This window comes from Motacilla alba, chromosome 4 (assembly GCF_015832195.1).
Source record: "Motacilla alba alba isolate MOTALB_02 chromosome 4, Motacilla_alba_V1.0_pri, whole genome shotgun sequence".
NCBI lineage: Eukaryota > Metazoa > Chordata > Aves > Passeriformes > Motacillidae > Motacilla > Motacilla alba.
The window spans coordinates 25,008,759-25,024,623 of record NC_052019.1 but is presented as its reverse complement, the minus strand read 5'-3'; the positions used below and the strand labels follow the sequence as shown (position 1 = coordinate 25,024,623).

The window sequence follows — 15,865 nt, the reverse complement described above, 5'->3', positions numbered from 1 at the left end:
GCAATTCAGAATTGTTCTCATTATAATATTTTATGCAGCCCATTAAAAAGAATGTGTAAGTTGTTTGAAGGAGGAATGATTTTGTTGTTGTCTCTATAATGGCAGGTTGGTCTACTACTTCTACCCAGTGCTAATAAAGATAATAGTCTATAATTGCTATGTTCAATAAAATTATTGTAAATGGGAACACATAAAATTATTGTGTGAACCTCAGTGAGGTAGGTGAAGACTTGCTTGTATGAGTCTGTTGGGGTTAGAAACTGAGTATTTCAAATATAATACAGGAATTTTAAATTGCAAGCTAAGTTTTTTTCCTTCCTTTTCTGATTATATTCTGTTTTGCCCTTTTTCACATTCTCTCTTTTTCATTGTCTATCTTCTGTTGTTCAAATGAGTCACTGATACCAAGGGAAAATATGAGACATTTTCATCTTATGCCAGGTCTTGTTTCATCCTCAAAACACCAGCAAAGAAATACTCTTCTCTCCCTACTATTTCTTAAATAAAAAACTCGAACAAAACAAACCAAATATTATTTGTTTTTTAACTTTTTAAAATCAGTCTTGATTTCTATTAGTCTTAGCACTGAAAATACTGAATTAATAACTTTCCATCCTGAAAATTGCATCAATATTTTTTTAGATATCTTTCTATGGGACTTCAGTGTATGAGATCCACTCTGAGGAGCAGAGTATGCAGACACAAACACAAAATAATTGTGTGCATTTATCTCCCACATCACTCTGGTTCTGCCACTTTTATGACATGAATGCAGGACATAAACCCAGAACCTCAGGAGTTCTTGCCCTGCTGTCCCTATCAAAGAGCTATTTAGTCTTGGGCATATTACAATGACAGCTTGTTTCCACGCTTGGAACCCCTTCTGCAAACTGAGCAGGAAACTATTTCTTACAAAGTCCTCTCCCTGGGGTGTCCTAAGGATTAATTGCTCTATGTGCAGTTCCTGGAACACATAAAGTTGCCTATAAGTATCCATCATTACATGTTGTATCACTTCAAGTACTTAACCATATTATCTTTCTCTTACTTAAGTAGCCCCAGTGATATCTGTTTCTATTAATTATTTTTACTATTTTCCATTATTCTTAAACACAAGCTAAATGGATTTTGCTGTGGGAAAGCAAATTAATCAGACAGCTGCTTTCTTCTATATTTAAAGTGTACGTACCTCTGTCTTTTTTCATTATTTTATTCACTTCTGTTTATCTTTGTCAATAAACTTTTTTTTTTACTCCAGCGATTTTCTGACTCTTACTATTTGTATTGGGGGAAGTAGTTTAAAATATTGGAAGTAGATGATTTGCACAACCCAGTAGAAGAGAAATTAAGAAGAAGAGGAGAATCAAAAAGCATCACACATCCTTGCAACTTGTAGAAGTTTCTGTACCAGTTTGAAGAATAAGAAAGGAAGATGTGGCAAGGAAGATTTCAGGAAGCTATGACTTGAGCTGGCGTGCAGAAAATAGGTATGTTTTTTAAACCAATTTCATCAGCTTCTAATTAATTTAACATCCAGTTAAAATTTTGCTTAGAAGGCTGTTCTTAAAACTCACTCCTCATCCACCATTTTTCTGTTCCTTTTATTCACTAGAGCTTCCTTTCTTCATGTGTAGTCTTACATACACAGACAGAAACTTTCTGGCCTGGAGTCCTATAGGCAGAGGGTTCCATTTCCTGCATTTTTCTGATTTCCCATTAGCATTCCTAGTGTATATACAAAGGTGTCTAAACATAATTAATACATCTTCCAAAACCAAGTCAACCCATCCTCTTGTCTTCCTCTTTCCACTAAAAAAATTGCAGTGACTTCCTCCATTAAGTAAATAGAGTTTAAACAACTCATTTGGTTTAATCTACAAGAACAAATAGGTAGCAAGACCTAATGTGATGATCTAAATTAATTCCTCACCATCAACCAAGGTACTTCATTCTTTCTGCTTATGTGGTTGCATTCCTATCTTCAGGATTTTCTTTGTTTCATTCTCATTAGCTATGTATTTTGTAGTATTTGAAATGTCAGGATAACTCTAAATTTGGAGTCTTCTCTCTCCTTAGTTAAAACAAATAAATACCTTGATAAGTGTTATGAAGCTGGTTAATTACCTAGGACGTTCATGGCTAGATCAAGATGACCCTGGTTCCTGCTATATATGAAATGTTCCAATCGAGATGTACTCTGTACCTTCCCTTGTCTTAAGAAGCTTTTACTAGGGCTGGAAACTATTTAAGGCTGAATTCCACATATGTCTAAGCATGTTTCTTAACTTGGGGACACATGCAGTTCTATGGGCTCCACATTCTTATCTGTAGCCTTAAATTTGAGTACCTTGGTGAATCAGAACAAGTTATTAAGATGCTGAAAGGGGAAAAAAGTTAATTTGCTCTAAATGAAAGAATATACAAAATAATTTTTTTTTTTTATTTTGGGAAATATATGCAGTCCTTTGCCACTCCACAGGAAAAAAACTCAACATATAGCACTTGCCAAGTACCAAAGGGTAAGGACTTACTACCTTCAAATTTAAAATCTGCCTTGATTTGTCTTGGTTCAAAGCCTTGGAGCTGTAATAAATTTCTGAATTGCCTTATCTGGCTTCTGATATGCCCTTGGCAAGGACACATATTTGAGGTAAATTAAAATCTTGAACATTCTATAAGAGAACATTTATCCTGGAATTCTGTAAATAAATACATTGCTTATGAATTTAAACTAGCCTATAGTCATGTATCAAAGTATTCATGTGTCAGAATATGGCAACATATTGAGCATATGAAGCTGCCCAGAAACTGAAATCATAGATGTTTGGTACACCAAAGATCACAAACCACATTTTTTTTCTGTACAAGCAGCGATCGATTACTATGCAGCCAATGCTCAAGATTCAACAGGAGAACTTCCACACTCCCAAAAAATCATACAAAATAATTAGATAATTTTAGCAGTTTTCTCCACCCTCTGGAGGGGGAACATAACACTGGAGATTTTTGTGCATTCTCTCACTTTTTTTCCACGCTAGAGTATCCTGCACTCTAGCAAGAGCAGCCATCATCTGGCTGGCTCCCACCAGTAAATAATGCAAAGCTGATCAAGTCTGGCAAGAATTGACCTGGGTAAAAATAGCCAGACTGTCTCATTTACTACATGCTAAGATGGTTGCACCAGGAAAGTACTAATTACAGGAGTGCAAGATGGAAACATCTATGTCCTTCATGCCTCTTGGAAATCTCATGCTTTGCCTGGATCTGACCATTCTCCTCCCACACCAGGAGTCTTAATTACTCAGAAAAGAGCCTGAAATTAATCTTTCAAAGTCATCTGTAATTCTTCCAGGGCACCCTAAATGTTGCACTATATGTACAATTTCACTGCTCTCAGATCACCTTCTACGAGTGTGGATATGGTTTTCTTGTGGCAAGCTAAAGGTTAATTAAAAGAGCATGCAATTCACTGTTCTTCAAAAAAATGTTAAGGCACAGTTATAGTGGCAACTCTTGGATCTCTGGCTAAATTAAGTTTTCCAGTAGGAAACCCTATGGATTCCTGTGGTGGTACCAGTTGTGGGTTTCTCCGGGTCTGAATTGAAGGCTCTTGAGACGGTAGTTCATGTTCGGACTCAGGTGTTTATTATTTCTTATCAGTAAAACAGTCTCACTACTGTGAGCTCGGCAGCTTTTCATTAGAAGGCACAAAATGGCTAACAGTCTCTTGTTACAAGGTCTTTTAAGACTAAACTATCCAATTAAGAACTGACACCTACATTATTTTCCCTTTTAACCCAATAACTGATCCCAAAGAGCCTGCAGTGTGGACATTTCTGCCCAGCGACAAAATGCCACCCAAACCCATGAAGAAGAAGGAAGAAGAAGCATGAAGAAGAAACCCAGGATGACACCCTGTGCCTTCCATCTTGCTTCCATCCACAACATACTAAAAATCCCAAGACCTAAATTTCTAACCAAGTGATACACCTACACTACTCTCTATAATCTATTTCACACTTCTGTAGATTCTAGTCTATCTTGAAGTCTAGGAAACTTTCTCCATGAATGAGTGTCAAAGTTAGTGCTCCCCTGGGGGTCAGGGCATCCCAGAGCAGACAGAGAAATACTCCCGGTGCTCTGGGTTCCCACAGATTCCAACTGTTCATATATATTAACAGAAGTTATGTCAGATATAGATTTTGCCATAATGAATTAGAATTGATACATTTTTTTTTTTTACTTTAGAGTTTGAGCTTGTGACCTTATGCAAATTTATTAAAGAATATTCCACTGATTTTCAAGGGCACTGTAATAGGGTGATCTGTTCTCTGCACACATAACAGCATCTGGGACCAGCCAAACCTGGTAAAGACCTGCTATTTCTAAGAAAGCAAATTCTGTGAAGCACCACCAACCTTGTTGGAATGGTGAAAGAAAGAGAATTCAGGTTTCCTAATGTCACGATTATCTGCCCATTGAAAGGCATGTTTTTGTAACAGAAAGAAGTTTAGGATCAGGACAAAACTTGTGATGACTTACCATTTAACTTACTTTATGCGTAAGCTGGGGTCAAAGACGATGAATTATTTGGATTCTATCTAACTTAGCTCTTTTATTTTTTAAGCATTTTAAGTTTTGATGTTAAAAACTTCTTTTCCTTTCATGATTTACTCATCACAGTGGTTCACTAACTGATGACAATGATCGTGTATCATCCTTTAGGCACCGAGTCACTCTGGAAATGTGGATTTCCTGGCTTCTTCTCAAGAGAACAATATATTGAAAAGACCAAATAGAGAAGATGGGAGAATAGTTCTTAACAGTCTATTTCTTAGGATATCAGGAGGGTATCCAAATTGGACTTCCCAAATAGCTTTGTCTTTACAAAATATGAATTCTGTCTCTGAAACTCTCCCTCTGGGGCAGTAATGACTTGCATTAGGAGTCTGAGATATATCTACCAGTAGCCTGATAGCCTTAAAAAGCCCAATGCACTCAACTGTTTGCATTAACAAGGAAGTGCAGACTGATTACATGTGATCACCCATTAGGCTAAAAATTCCTAAAAGCAAGCAAAAAAAACCCCAGGTGGCTGATGCTTTTCAATAAATAATGTTGAAAGATTGTGAACCACTGTGGTTTGGTTATGGTCCAGCTATTTACTAAGTTTACTAAAAATGGATGTCATGACACCTTTTGGGCACACAATCCATTCTGGAAAATGTATATTTTTCTCATCCTTTTGCTCTTGGGTGCACTGGAAGGCATCCTATCCTGTGGCTTTTCTTGTCACAATAGATGAAAAAAGCTCTTACTCTTCATTGTTTTTTTACTCAGTCTGTTGTCTAAAAATAAGTTTGCTACTTGTCTCTTAATATAAAGCTTTCCTCAATCTTGTACTCATTTCACAAATGTGAACCAAATACCACAAATTCAAGATAAACAAAGCCAGAAACATACACATTCAAATTGAACATGAATCCTCTTTCTGCAAGGTATGGAGTCCTTTCCTCAAGCGGACAATTAGTTGAGTCAATGGACACACAGAATCACAGAATATTCTGAATTGGAAGGGACCCACAAGGGTCATTGAGTCCAACTCCTGCCCCTACCCAGCCCATCCCCAAGTCACACCATGTGCCTGACAGCGTTGTCCAAACATTGCTTGGACTCTGTCAAGCTGCTGCTGTCACTGCTTCCCTGGCGAGCCTGCCCTGGTGCCCGGCCACACTTTGAGTGAAAAACCTTTTCCTTTTATCTAACCTAAATCTCCCCTGACTCAGCTTCATGCTGTTTCCTCATGTCACTGGTCATGAGAAAGAAGAGATCCGTGTCTGCCCCTCCTCTTCCCCTCACAAGGAAGGTGAAGACTGCGATGAAGTTCCTTCTCAGTCTCCTCTTCTCAAGGATGGACAGGCCAAGTGACCTCAGCTGTCCCCCATACAGCTTCCCCTTAGGATCTTCCTAAGTGAGAACCTGTCCTGACACCGGGCGGAAAAGAAAGTTCACTGTGGCTAGTCAGTGGTTAATGAGAAACAAATTCTTCAAATAAGAAGCAAAAAATATGACCTGATAGGTAAATTCCTTTATACACTACAGTTTGTGAACACATAATTTAGCACTCATTCAGCTGTGGGTTTGATTTATTGCAGACCAACTCAGGAATATACAATCAAGTTCTAGTCTTGCCTATTTAATTGATTGATGAGAAAGTAACCTGTTGTAATTTAATAAAACTGAAAGCAACAAATATGTTCAAAGTGTCTTTGGATATGGATTATAAAATATGCAAGATGACCCTCATTTCTTGCTGGATTCCAAGACCCAGGCTAGTTTTCATGCATGGCTTCTTTTTATTCCTTCCATAGTAAATCTCAGTCTTTCAACAGAGGCTCAACGTATTGAGGCTTGAAGTCTCATATGTTGTGAGCACTCAAACTACTTTATTGTCTGTTTTTCCCAAGATTACCATCACTTTCTCCCTTTTACCAGAAAAAAAAAAAAAAAAAAAAAAAAAGACTGGTAATGTCATATCACTGTATCTGGGAATATTTGGCTACTACTGTTTCTTAGAATCTCCATATCCACTGCTTTCCATTTCAACACCTAGAGCAATTTTAAAATGAAATAAGTAGCAAGGAGAAAAATCATTACCATTCTTCATTTCTTAAGATATTTGTAAGTGTTAACTAAAATCCTTTGTGCAAGTATTTTATTATATGTGAATCTAAGGTTATGACTATTGAAGAAATTCTTCAGTCAAAAAAGCCTCAGAGCAGAAACCATATATCTGCTGGTGACACAAAACTTACTGTGTTTTTAAGTGAACACAGCACAGTATCACTAGGGCTTCATTGCAGAATGTTGCTGTATATTGTTCAGTTACAGATAATAAATATAAATATGGTATCTAGAAAGTAGTAGCTGAAGGATATGCCATATTTATTCTTGATCTTAGAGAAAGGTACAGAGTAATGTATTGCCGCTGTCTTTGCCTTTTGAAAGGAATTGGTGCTGAGGCATTATTTTTACTGTGAAAACTTTCTTCTTAGAACAAATTTCAATTGTTAAAAAGCCATGTTGGTAAAGGACAGCCCTCGGGCTGGCTGCTTTCCTAAATCAGAATGGCTGAGTGTACCTTATACATCTTGGCAGTGAGGCTACCTTGCACTACTACCAGAGAAGTTGTAGATGCCCCATTCCTAGAGTTGTTCAAGGCCAATTTGGATGGAGCTGTGAGCAGCCTGGTCTAGAGGAAGACTAATTCCAACCTCTCCCCATGGCAGAGGGGCTGGAACTAGATGATCTTTAAGGTCCCCTCCAACTCAAGGTGTTTTTGGGTTCTATGACGTGCTAGAGCTCAATGAAAAATTAACAACAGAAGAATCTCTGGTGGGAGGTGGGGGAAGTGGGAAGGCATGACTAGGAAAATGCAACAATGCAATTAAAAAACATTTTTAGGGAAAAGATCCAAATGGGGGGGGAGGGGGGATGGGGGGCAATAAAATATCTGGCACGATGATAGCAAGGATTAGCATTGCCTAGCAGCTATTCATTTTAGTATTACATAGGAATTATAGCTGTGTGGCAATCCATGCACAGGAAGCAATTACTGAATAAAAATAACATAAATCCAAAAAAAGATAGTTGAAATCCAATCTAACTTCAGAAACAATTCTTTGTCTAACCAGCTAAATTGAATCAGCTATTAATAATGCAGTGATCTGAGGGATTCAGCTCATAGAAGTGATTTACTCTCAATATGCCCAGAAAGCAGTGTTCTAAAAGGATAAGCAAAAGTTTCAGACTACAGAGGTTTCTTGCTGCTTACATACTTATGGCTCCTTCACTGAAAGGGAAGCAGCAGGTATATGCTGGGATCTTACTTTTGGCATGAGATTCAAGGTAAGACTGGATAGACATCCCATCCTAAAGAGTAGAAAGTGTTCCAGTTTCAAATTGACCCATGTGTAGGTACACAGTTTGTGGTAATTGGGAGTGGGGCTGTGGCTGGGCCACATCCCCAATGGGTACAGCTGTGAAAAGCAGGTGAGCAGCGTTGACAGCAATGAGCCATGGAGTGCTGAGGTTACTCACCAACCACCAAAGGGAACAGGGGGCACACAGGTGCAATGTGTGAGCATGAGGGGTATAAAAGGTTGGGCAAAAGACCAGGAAGGACTGGTGTTTGATGCCTTTTGAAGAAACGTGATGTTACTCTGTAGGGGCAGGTGCCTGAAGCCTTCTGGTGTGGTTTGGTCTTACTCTGGGTGAATGCTTAAAGCCTTCTGAAATTGTATAGTGATACTCTGTGTCTCATGGCCATCTTGACTGCAGTGTGTGCTGTGGCATATGCTGTCACACCCATGTATCTAAATCTATTTATTAGTTGTATTTTCAGATCTTAAGGAATAAATTTTTCTTTTTCAAAACACATATATGCAATAGTAGATTTTGTTAGGTCCAACAAATCTCTGCTAACTAAAAACCTTCTTGGCTGACAGTATGTTTGTAAGTACAGCTGAGCCTGTCAGGTAGTTGGTGGCTGACACGAAGGCCAGTTCTGCTTCTCCTTCTCCCTCCCAGTTAGGCACCTTCCTTTCTGGGTTCCAGCGCAGCCTCACAATGATGGGGTCCTGTTCAATGGTTAATTTATTCAGGGACCTACGCTGACAAAATTAGGATACAGTTGTGTAGTTTAGGGTTTGAAACTGATTCATTGCAACTGAGACAAATGCTAAGGATATAGTATAAGGAGAATGTTGGGACCACTTGATTTCAGCTGGGGGTTAGTTTCCTTTAGCTGTAATATGAAACTGCCTTTTACTTTCTTATAAAAACATATGCACTTAGGTAGATAGATACAGATTATAAAGAAACAGCTGTGTCAGTAGAACTGGATGAGAGAGGGACATAGCTTCTCTGCCTTTATATTTACTGACATCTGTTATCACCACCATTTGCCATATTCTTCCTCTTCTCCCTTAGGACTGGCACATTTCCAAGTGGTATGGACAAAACCTTAGATCCACGTCCTAAGCCACTCCATCTCTGGAAAGTCTGGGGAAAGAGGGAGCCCTGTGCTCTTGACAGAAGTGGCTACTGCAGAAAGGCAGATGCTTGAGGACTGTGACTTTAGCCATGGTTCTGTGCAGTGGGTTACTGAGCATTCGTATCATGCCACTATTTTGTTAACAAGAGGCCCAGAAAGTGAGAACAAATACTGATCTGCCTATCTGAATTACTGAACTGATAGCTTGCTGCCTGTTTTGGACCATACCATTTCACTTACTGTGCCAGAGTGTCCTTAAACATGTGGACACTTTCCTGCCTGGTTTTATTTAGCAATAAAGACATAGCTTGTGTGATTAAGAGAAAAGTCTCCAGGGGAAAATGCTCTACATATCCTACAGCAGTAATTTAATCCCAGCTCTTTTAAACAATAATCACCTTTCATACTCCCTCTAATGCGGCAAGTACTTCAGTGTCCAGGAGTAGGGTGAAGGCTCCATTCCCCATGACTTTTGATTGATATGAGTAGGTCTTAGCTCTGCAGGCGTGAGGTCTCAGTTGCTGATCCGTGAAGGGGCTGGGCTCTTGGCTGAAAACTTAAATCACAGACAAATCCAATTAATGTATGCAGAGAAAGAAAATGTTGCTCAGCTACTAGTTAATAAACCTGATACTGGCATTCAAATTACATTTACTATCACATTTGCGAAGCCGGCTGAAGTTTTGGATCAGATTATGGAGTGTGTTTCCACACTCATTTTCCTTCCATCAAATCAGCTATTGAAAGAAAATGGAATTTTATCTGAGTCATTGCATGATAAACACTCAGGTCACAAGCTGGCACACTTGCATTCTGGGTACCTCTAGGATCAACCAGCAATCCTACTGCAGTTAAATTAATAATGAGGATGTGATCTCAGAAAAAACAAAATCATCGGGACTCTCATGAGTATTTCAAAATGCAATTCTCTGACATAAAGACCCCTCTAAACAGTGAAAGTGCTAAAAACTTTTGAAAGAGTGTTAAAGTTAGTATATTGTTCCCCTTGTAAACCTCTTGGATAGGATTTCATGGAGAAGCTGACTTTGGTTTAATTGAAACACATCAGAAGGCAGTGTTCTGGTGTTGTTTAATTACAACAGAAGGAAAAACAGCAATAGCAAAAAGTACTTGAGCAGTAATTTCAGCAGGTACATCAGCAGTAATAAGAAATCTCATTCTTGCTTATCATTGTCAACAGGGGGGGCATTGTTCCTTCAGTTCTTTCCAGTGAATCACCAGATTATCACAAATCAGTCCCCAAGTGCTATTTCAATAGCACGAATTGGAGAGACGAGCAATTTGCTGATGTACTCTCTATCTGTTCATTGTAAAATCTGCTCATTTAAAATGTCTTTTTGCAGTGGATAATATGGGAAATTAACTTTGTGTGTCCTCCTGATGCCGCCATAGGCACATTATTTCTGAGGAGCAGTATCTTCCAGACATACACACTGCAGAGATTTCCACCACTACACGTCAGTGCAAGGACTGCAGTGCCGGTTGTGCTGGTTCCCGTGCAATAGTGAATGGGAAACAAGAAACTTGAGATCAGTCTAGAAGATTGAAATACTTATTAAGTGTCCCTGTAAAAAGGATGTTCATTTGGAATGGAGAGTAAGTTGAGCTGAGACATAAGATAAGATGGGATTTCTACCCATTTTCTTAAAGATGCCCAAGCACGTATCCCTGATGAGAGTGAGCTCAGACTGGTCACCACAGTTGAATGTTAAGCAATGGAGGCACGTTCCAGTTTGGTGAAGGTTTTAATTGCAACTAAGCATAAAGACTCAAAATATTCTAAGTGTCTCTTCAGGTTCTTTTGAGAGCTGAAATTAAAATTTCAAAGGGAGATAGTGATCTTCTTTTCCAAGCTCTTAAAGAAAAAGGTATATTTTTTGCATAAAGAAAGAAAAAGCTTTCCTTGTAAAACTTATTGGGTGTACTTCACCCATACCCTTCTGCATAGCAATCCTCATGTCAGAGCTGTCTCAAACATATTTGAAAAAACAGTGTTATCAGTTAGAAAGCCAGTATCTATAGGATGTCAAAGTGCTGGGTTCTACTGAATTGAAATGTTTGATTAGAAGTCCCTTTCTTCCTTTTTGAGATAAATAATTTTCAAGGAAAAAAAAATAGCTGATGCAAATAATTCGACATTCCTATGTTCCTGTCTCTTTTCTGATTCTGAAACTGAAACCTCATTTTACAGTCAAAATAGTGTCTTTTGAGTAGGACAAGGATAGCGAGCCTGCTGTGGATGTGTTTCAGAGAGCAGCTGAAAAAGTCAATCAATTCAAATAAAGTTCCCTTCCTTCCTCATTCTGGTACCCAAACATTTAATTGACTCAACTATAGCTATTGTAAAGTGTCAATCTAAAATGTTAAAATGAGATTATTGGAAATGCTTGTTCAAATCTCTTGACTACAAGCAGGCAAAAATAATCCAGGCTGTAATTTTATAGCACAGTGCTGAAATTTGATTATATTTAACTCAGATTCTCTACCCTGTGTAACTCGTGTGGTCTTTGCACAAAGAGCAGTCATATGTGTTCAGTAGGGCCCCTGGGATGGAAGCAAGTATTGCATATCAGGGCAGTGCAATCACAAGAGTTCACCGGCAAAAATACTGATGATATGAAATAGCAGGCATGTCTCTTGAAACCAGAGAGAAAAGATTTCTGTTGACCATGAGGACTGAATTTATTAAATGTTTTTTCAGTCTACTTACTTTATTGTGAAAGGTCCTAAATGAATGCAATTTACTAATGTAGTTGGTTTCAAATATATCTGACATATTTTTGTCCCTGGCTTGTTGAAATGTAAGACTTTTTTTTACTCCTGTTGTCTATTTAAACCTTTCTTTGGACTGTAATACTTATTAAACATGCAAATGCACCATAAAAATGCTTAGAGGGTAATAGCAGAGCTATAACTATAAATTCAGAGGAAGAAAAACTGAACAATGCCTTAGTTTGTCTCTTCCCTCACTTATTTTAAGGACTGATTATTTAACACACTATTTCAACCTTATTAGTCATATTAAAATTTTACATAAAATAGTATGCTCAGGATCTTAATGTATTGAAACAACAAGGGATACAATCTCTTTGAAGTGGCTGGGGAGACATTTGCTTTATATTCTAAAATGAATTTTTATGAAACTCCTACATGTGAATGAGAAGTTGGGTTAACAGCTCTTTTAAATACTCTTGTGAAATAGCTTTTAAAACCAGTGATTGCTTTCCAAAAACCTCTACACAGCACAGCTTGCATTTTCATGCAACACTTTCCTATCTCATGTTGCATAAGCCATTGGATTTTAAAATTTTTCTCCAAAAAAATGTTTTGTGTGACCTGTGTATCAGACACCTTTGACAATAGGAAGTCTATTTGTCTGAGGCACAAGAAATTGAAACACAAATTACTTTATTTTACAGTTATATTATTTGATGTAATACATTGATTAAAGGGATTTGCACCAGTGGGAAATGGAGTCTGTCACCTACAGGCAGAAGCTTGGACATTCAGTTCTAGTAAGGATTTACAGATTTTGGAGGTTTTTGTTTTGCTAGCTACTTACATTCTTTCTGCTCTGCCAAAAGCAGAATGGATGCTGAGCTTTTCTTACAATTGGAGTAAGTGTCCTTGAAAATCCAACATACCCACCCACCACTCTTCATTCAAATTAGACAAAGCTGAAGCATATGGGGAGAAGAAAGAGTAACTTAACTTTTCTCTCTTTATTTTTTTTCCCAGGCAAATTCTTTAGAAATCTCAGTGAGAAGTGCAGGGTAATAAAAACCCTGTGTGTATGAGTGTGTGTGATGGGAGGTTATTTGCTTGCTTGTTCTTGGCTTTTTTTTATTTTTATTTTAATTTCTCCAGAACATATCCCTTCTGGAACTATCTTTGAAGAAACATGTCTTCATAGCAATATCCTTGAATCTTCTCATAATCTCCATCCTGTTTGGTCATTCCTGTGGTCCCATAACTGAGCTGGAGTTTGTTCTCTTGTATTTGATAGACAAGTTTCCATAGTGTCACACAGATGTAGGACAGTGACTGGGGTGCCATTATGGGAGAGGTGGGTGAAAAGGTATCTGGCAGATAAATATCTGCCTAGAATGTAAGAACCAAGTGCCTCAGTATTTTCTAAAAATAGAAAACAGCTTGAGTTTTAGAGTAGTAAGCTCAGGAGAAGATGTTTGTCAGGAACAGGCAGCTGTTCTGGAGCTGTTTGAGCTCTCATTGTTTGAGCTCTCTCTTTCTGCATGCCCTATGTGTTGAGCTATTTAACATGAGGTCTGGATTCTGCTCAAGTCCTACTTTGGATACAGCCTCAATTTCCTGTCTCAGCACAGGGGGCCTAGGACCTAGGGACTGTGCACACGCCAAAGCTTGAGAAAATGAGGGACAGCCCAGGCTTTGATGGGTCCATTTTCCTCCTGGGTGCCTTATCTGAGGTACAACTGCACATGCAGAAGGCAAATTTGCTCTCCAGAATACTACTCCTCTGGCTGTAAAGTACATGCATAGAATTAAAGTGACTTCTTGAGTTTCTTGATATGTTTGCACTTGACTGATAGAAATAAAGATATTCTAGCTGAATAAAGGAAGAATTTCTCATATCCCTTTAAAGTGAACCACCATTGGCAAAGCTTTGATGAGGAAATACAAAATTGTCTTCAATATATATATATAAGTAAATTCTCACCAATTTAATACTGTTTAAATGGGAATGATATCCTTCTGTCTTCAGGAAGGCCTGGAAAATCAAATGGTACAACTATAGTCACAGGACACATTCACTGGTTGGTTGCAATCAGGATAAGCCTTGGACACCATGGCAGATTTTAATTTGTAATGTCTATGGGTTCCTTCTCGAAAGTTCTAAGAAATGGAACCATGAAATTTTGGCAGGCTTTAATTCACTACATATCTCCACGGGGAGGATTTTAGGTGCATTAGGTCATTGTATAAAAGGAGGGAGAGTAGGATGATAAAAATATGTATTTCAAAGCTTTATTTGGAACTCTGGGCCCTTTATTGGAAACATAAAAGCATACAAGTTAAAACAGAGATCACTGCATCTTCAAAGTATTGGGAGAACTAGTGGTCCAGCCTGCACTTGTAAAAGGAAACAGAATGTGCAGAGAGGACCAAAGGCTTGCCTGGCAGATAAGGGAGGAAGAGGAAGGGAAAGGAATGCTGGACACTGGCTGACTAGTAATTTCAGCCTGCATACAAACAGCCTGGACATTGCTGAGGTTTAGTTGTATTGTAGTTGCTATATAATTAATTCATTTAAGCCTGGAAAAATGTCTTTGTCTTTTTAACTCTAGATAAACCCCTTCATCCATTAGGGCATGATGCAGTATTTTGAGGTGTGTGTGCATTTTTTGAAAGCTTGGGCACTTAACTGTATCTCCAGGGGGACAGCTTTCATGCTGCAGTTTAGTAGCAAAAGCAACCCCCCCGACCTGGCAGCAGGGCTGTCCTGGAAATGCCTTTCTGGCATAACTAAGGCAGCTTCTGCTGGGCATAGCATGGCTCAGACATCAGCAGTCCCTCTCCTGGCCAAGTGTGTGAACAACTATTCCTTGAGCTCTAGGAGACATTTCCTCTCTTCTTTTTTTTTTTTTTTTTTTTTTTTTTTTTTTTTCCCGATACTTAATTGCTTTTTAGCTGCAGAAAGACATATATTCTAAGCTCAAGTTTTATGAACCTCCTACTACATTTATCCCTGTATTTTCTTCTTTAAAATAGGGGAATTGTCTTTTCTGATTTTTACAAAATCATAAAATGACATTTTGCAAAAGCTTTTCTGTATTTCCGGCTCATAATTCTGGATAAGGAGCTGGAAGTGGGTTGATAGAAGTTGTGAGCTACTCTGATAACTGTATCTGATAATAACAGACCAAAGTGAGAGAAAATTGTTTGTTCTTTTTATTTATACTTACCTATTTATCTTCTTTAACTAATCAAGGTTAAAACCAAGGCTGTAGAATTCACTGGAGGATGCACCCCCTTGTGAAACAAGGAAAAGAGGGGGTATTCCTGACCATTGAGACTGGCTTTGACAGATGATCACCCTGTAGAAAACTCACAAATGTTCAATTCAGCTTTAATACAGCAATACTACAGCATCCAATCCAGATAGTAAAAAAACTTTTTCAGTGGACTAAATACTTCTGTCCCTCTTTCACCTATGTAAAACTGACCTCTCTCTACCAAAAAGCATTTTTGTTCTATATTTTCTTGTTTCAATGACATACAATTCCATGTCCAGGTACTTCTGAATCTCTGGTTTCTACTTTTAGCCTTAGATATCAAAGTTCCTAATTGAATTCATGAGATAATTTTCTTTCCTTATTATGGTCTTCTATTAACCTTTCTCATTTCTCTGAGATTGATTATCTAATCTTTGCTTGCCAGTGGCTGGAATACATTTGCCATTTGCTCTTGAGAGTTCTGGGTACAGTGAGAAAGATATGCATTCTAATCATATTCATTCTTAAATGACTTTGCTAACATTTTTCATTCATTTTTTACCTTCCATCCCTTTTGGGATGGAAATGAACAATGCATATCTGCTTAATCAAAATCAGGCCTAATCAATCACACTTTTTTAGTGTGTAGATATATATATATATAAACAGACATATATGTCATGGTCATTCTCTCTAACAGAGAAAGAATAAATTTGAGGTAGTAGCATATAAAATAAATTATGATGATGCTGTATAATAATTTTACTATACAGTAAAATGAAAATGAGATCTTATATTATTAAAAATATTTTTAATA

At 37.9% G+C, this 15,865-nt stretch overlaps 1 long non-coding RNA gene across 1 annotated transcript; it reads right to left on the bottom strand.

Moving 5' to 3' along the window:
- Nucleotides 1–9,407: 9,407 nt before the first annotated feature.
- Nucleotides 9,408–15,633, bottom strand: LOC119700554. Its single transcript, XR_005256804.1, has 3 exons — nt 15,019–15,633; nt 13,773–13,823; nt 9,408–9,611 (listed from the first exon to the last, which is right to left on the bottom strand). It is a non-coding gene; the product is annotated as an uncharacterized LOC119700554 (long non-coding RNA).
- Between the last annotated feature and the right edge of the window lie 232 nt (nt 15,634–15,865).